The sequence below is a fragment of the Phyllobates terribilis genome, unplaced genomic scaffold, assembly GCF_046119375.1.
Source record: "Phyllobates terribilis strain yellow unplaced genomic scaffold, ASM4611937v1 Scaffold_11__3_contigs__length_659146591, whole genome shotgun sequence".
Taxonomy (NCBI): domain Eukaryota; kingdom Metazoa; phylum Chordata; class Amphibia; order Anura; family Dendrobatidae; genus Phyllobates; species Phyllobates terribilis.
Window position 1 is genome coordinate 511,183,570 of NW_027362771.1, and position 5,428 is coordinate 511,188,997.

Consider the following 5,428-nt stretch of genomic DNA (forward strand, 5'->3'; position numbering starts at 1 on the left):
GCTTTTTCCAGTCAAAGTGCCCCGCCTGATCGTGGTAGGCCTCCAACACCATCTGGATGTCCATCTTGGGAACCACTATCTGCCATACCATCTCGTGGGTTTTTGGATTGACGTACCTCCGGCACAGCTTCTCACGGTAGATAAACAGCCGGCTTCTCTCATTCCACAGCTGCTTTGCTTGGAGAGACGCATCCTTCTCCAGGGAGGAATCTACTTGGGTTTTCAGCTCCTTGATACGGCTGACAACTGGGTCGCTGTCCTTGGTCTCCTTCCAGCTGTGGTGAGCCAAAGGGTTTAACGTCTTACCACTCTGCCTCCTGGAGGCTCGTTGCTCATGGATCATCCCATTCCGGTGAAAGGTAGGTAGCTCAATCTCTTCCAGGTCATCCACTTCTTCTTCAGTCTCTGACTGGTGAGGCATCCTGGACAGGGCATCAGCGTTGGCGTTCTTGCGGCTCGCCCGGTACTTAATAGCGAATTGGTAGTTTGACAGCCGAGCCATCCATCGCTGTTCCATGGCTCCTAGCTTGGCTGTTTCAAGATGAGTCAAGGGGTTATTATCAGTGTAGGCAAGTGAACTTGCTGGAGGCCAGGTAGTGCTTGAACCTTTTAGTGATGGCCCAGACCAGAGCCAGGAACTCCAACTTGAAGCTGCTATAGTTCTCTGGGTTCCTCTCGGTCGGGCGGAGCTTCCTGCTTGCGTATGCGATCGCTTTCTCTAGGCCATTCTGCTTTTGACTTAGGACAGCTCCCAGTCCTTCATTGCTGGCATCAGTATACAGCAGGAACGGTTGGCTGTAGTCAGGGTAGGCTAGGATCTCGTCGCCTGTCAGGATCTCCTTCATCTCCTTGAATGATTCAGCCTGCTCTTTACCCCCGTCTTCTCCCAATCCTCCTCAGCCACAGCTACTTGCCAGTACCCACTAGTGAGGTCAAGGGTGGAAAAGTAATTTGCAGATTTTAAGGCAGCCCGGGATTCCTCAATACGTGGTAAAGGGTATGCATCTTTATGTGTAATGCGATTTACTTGTCTGTAATCTACACACATTCTCATGCTTCCATCCTTTTTCCTGACTAAAACTAGGGGAGCTGCCCAGGGACTACAACTATCCCTTACTACCCCTGCCTTCTTCATGTCATGCAACATCTCCTTGGCTTTCTGGTAGTGTGCTGGAGGTATAGGCCTGTACCGTTCCTTGATGGGGGGATGGTTGCCTGTGGGGATGTGATGTTGTACCCCCTTAATCCTCCCAAAGTCAAGTGGGTGTTTGCTGAATACCTGCGCGTATTCCTGAACCACCCAGTGTACCCCCTGTTTCTGGTGGGCAGGAGTGGTGTCTGTCCCAACATGGATCTGCTGACACCAATCCTCCACCTGGGTTGCCGGGTCATTATCCTCCACTTGGTCTGGGGAGGTTAAGGACTCCGCCGTGTGAATGGAGTTGTTATTTACAGCATGTAACTTGGCAACAGAGGCATAGCGTGGTAATCTGACCTCATCTTCCCCATAGTTGAGAAGACGGACGGGCACCCTCCCATTGCATACATCCACTACCCCTCTGGCAGTTAAGAGTGTAGGCCTGTGCTCTGAGCTAAGGGGTTCTACTACCGCCTGGTAGCTCTGTCCTTTAAGACCTTTTGCTGCTCTACACCAGATAAGCATTTCACTCATTGGGGGGATCACAATGGGTATGGGGTCTGTTACCCGCACATTACCAATCTCACCACCGGATAGCTTTACTTGCTGCTGGTACATCAGGGCTCGGATCTCCTTCTAGATCGCTCTTCTCTGCCCTGGTCTGGCGGCGTTAGCGAGCTGTTGGAGCAAAAACACCACTTCCTCCAAACAGTTACCAACAATGTTAGTGCCTAGTACCATATTCTGTCCTGAGTCATCAGAGACAGTCTCTGCTACAATGAGTCCCTGGTCCTTCAGCTCCACTCTCCCCACCTTTACCGTCACATCCTTAACGCCGGCTAGGTTAAGAGGGAGGCCGTTAGAGGCATATACCGAAAAATCTGGGTTTGGGGTTTGGAGACTGTCCATGGACCAGTATCTCTTGTAAAGGACATCAGGCATAATTGTTACCTGAGATCCAGTGTCCAGCAGGGCAGGTGTCGCAATGCCGTCCAGGATTATGGACAGGAAAGGTCTTCCTCCCACGAACCTGCTGTGCCAGTCTGAGGGGCCTGCTGAGTCTGTTCCTGGGTGTTGGCCCTCGGACCCAGGGTTTGCTCGTTTAAAGGACACTTGTGCACTGTGTGGCCTGTCTTCTGGCAGCGGTGGCAGACAAACTCTCGTTGAGGATGGCGCTGGTTGTTGGTCCTTCCACGGGGTGGCGTTGTCCTCCTCCGGGGCGGCGACGTCCTCCTCCTTCCTCTCACCAGGGGACATCCTCAGGGCAGTCGGCTAGCAGGATCTTTCCCTCCGTCTCTGGCTCCCTCTGTAGCTGTAGGGCACTCATTACAGTGGCCAGGTTTTTGGTCAGCTGACGCACTTCTGAGTGCAGACAGTCCAGCTCAGTAGGGGGCGCTGCTTGCACTTTGGCTTCAGCAACCAGCGGGGAAAAGGTGGGTGCTGCTGGCGTTGGAGTGACCTCACCCTGGTAACGTTGGATTGCAGTATCTGCTGTCTCCAGGGGTTGCAATCCCTTTATAGCCATGTCCTTAAGGGTGTCAAAGGTAGCATCTGGATGATCCAAGGACCACCAACGCACAGTCCTGCTCTCCGCTTGGGACCTCAGCCCCCGGACAAATTGTTCTTTTAGCATTTTACTTTCATCAGTTATGCTGGTTGGACTAACCTGTTTTAGAGCTCGCAGGGCCCCTTGTAAACGGCAGGCATAGTCCCGAACGCTGTCCTCCGGTTTCTGAGAGCATTGGTAGAACCTCATACAGAGGTCTGCCTCAGTGCGGTCCTCAAAGGCAGTCTGTAACTATTTTAAAATTGCGGACACTGACTCCTGGTCTGCAGCCCACCAAGTCTCTACTTCTCTCTCCACAGCACCAGTCAATTGTCCCACTACTACTGCAGCTCTTTGTTTGCCCGTCATAGAATACATGTCCAGTATGCTGCATATTTTGCGCTTGAATCCTGACAGGGTGTCTGGCTTGCCGCTGTACTGTGGGAGCCACTTTGCTCCAGGCATGTATGGTAAAGTAAATGGTACAATGGGGGCTACAGGACCTGGCGATGGAGCGGTTATTCCGTCCTGCGCGGCGGCGGCCGCGGATGCATCATCGGGGCTGTCAGCTTGGGCCGCCGCTTCGGGCTGTTGCTGCAACATCTTGGCGCCCCCCTAGCAAACCGGGGCCTACCTCCTTTCTGTAGGCCGCAGCTCTGCAGGTGACGGACTCTTTGTAGGACCTTGCGTCACTTGCGTTCCACGTCAGAGCGTGCGTTGGGGCCTCTGCCAGGACCTGACGCTGCATCAGTGCGTGGGGCGTGCCCTGGGTTTCGCGTGGTTACGCCCTTCTTCTTTCCACGAAGCAACAGGAAAAATGGCGGACAATGGCGGGAAACCTCCGAAATGGCGGGAAATATTCACCACAGTAAGTTTTACGGTCTTTTAAGGCGCACAGTACTCGGTGGCAACGGGCACAACTCCTTCTGTTGCCGCGGGCACGCAATCCTGTTCGTGACGCCAGTAGGAGAGATGTGGCGCCCAGGGGATGGGGACTACTTGGCGCCCAGGCCTTGATGCCTGGTCTTGGGGGATGTTGCGGTGGTCGGCTCCCGGGCCCATACCCTAGGGTCTCTCTTAAAAAAGGGGAAATGAAATGTCAAAGTTCGTGACTCCACCTGTGGTGTCTGGTGATGGTCACCAGCGCTGCGGCAGTCCGCTGAGGCGGGTGTTGTGGCAGCTTAGATGGTATCGCTCCCCACAGATGGAGCAGGGCCTCAGGGCAGCGTAGGAGCGGGGGATGCAGGACAGAGGGGACCCAGCTGGGTCAGAGCAAGAATGGGAGCACACAAGAAAGTCACTTCTGTACCTTTAGTGGAATTAGTTCAGGGACACCCCGGAGCACTGTAGGGTGAGGGGTGCATGTCCGGATTCTCCCCAGTGAGTGGGTGTATGGCCTCCTGTTTCTTGCCTCTCTGTAGTAAGTTTCTGACCTGCCTGGAGCTAGGCCTAACTTGGTTTCTGTCCTGCACCGGCTGACCTTAGGGTAGGGCCTTCTTTTGGAGAGCACTCTCCCAGCTTGCGGGGCCTGCGTGACTCCTGACTCTGTTACATATCAACTCTTGGGTGATCCTAGGACCGGAAGTCTTCCAGGGGTCTCCGGTTGTCTCTACGGGGGGTATACAGCCCTGTAGATGCGGACCCGGTGTCCGGTAGATGCTTTCTGGGGTGAGCTGGTAAAGCTCCTCTGCCCCCAATGCTATTCACTCCCCTAGCCTTCGGCCTACTCGGGCCCTCACTAGGCTATACACACTGGCAGTTAGCTGGCTGCCTCTTCTGCCGCTCTCTGAGCGTCGGCAACGCTCCTGGCTCACTAACCTGAGCTGCTTGAGTCTAGACTAGCAGGAGCCTCGTGCTCCGCTGCTGAACCTTTAGCTGTGTTCTCTAGACTGCAAACTGAAACTAGACTGAGCTCCACTGCAGACTGACCTGTTTCTGTGTCTCACTCTGCAGGAACTGCTAGACTCTGGCTCGACTGCACTGGCTCCTTCTGTGTCTGAGCAGGAACTCCCTAGCTGCTTTGTACTCTTGCAGGCTAGGAACTGAACTGCCTAACTCCACCCTCCATATTTATATCCATATCCGGGCTCCCTCTGGTGGTCTGAGGTAGGGTGGAGGTGTGTGTATGCTGTGAGCGGCCTCTTATGGAGAAATCCTTTAATGCACCCTTCTAGGATCTGTGGCACTATTGCGCAGCAGGGTGCCACATATACAGAATCCACTGTGAATCATTTTAGGTAGGATGGTGGAGGTCTTTGGGTATTGCGAGGTCTAGGGCATTTGCTCAATTTCTCCATCATATAACTAAGCCCTGGATTAGTGGACTAATGCATTCCTTATAAAGTCTTTTTCCAGCCACTTCAGCGTAGCCCCATTCCCATGAATAGAGCTGTGCTGTATTTCCTTCTACAGTGAGTAGACATGAGTGCTGCTGTGCAAGACAAAACTGTGAAGAGGCTGCAGAACTGGTTATAAGTTTCATTCTTGGGATCATGGGAGTGCTCAGAGAATCAGAATGTGATGGATGTTACATACCTGTCCAAGTTCTGGTCTGTGCTTCCCTTACTTCCGTCCGCTGAACTGTGTTGTGCTCTATATCTGTCTTTGCAGGTGGCCTGGCATAGGGCCATGTGATTTGATGGGGCCTATATGAGGCCTACCAAGACACAAACTAGTTTGTTGATGCAACGCAGCTTATTCCTGGTTTCCCAGGACGCCAAGGACCTATTCCCGATTTCCCAGGA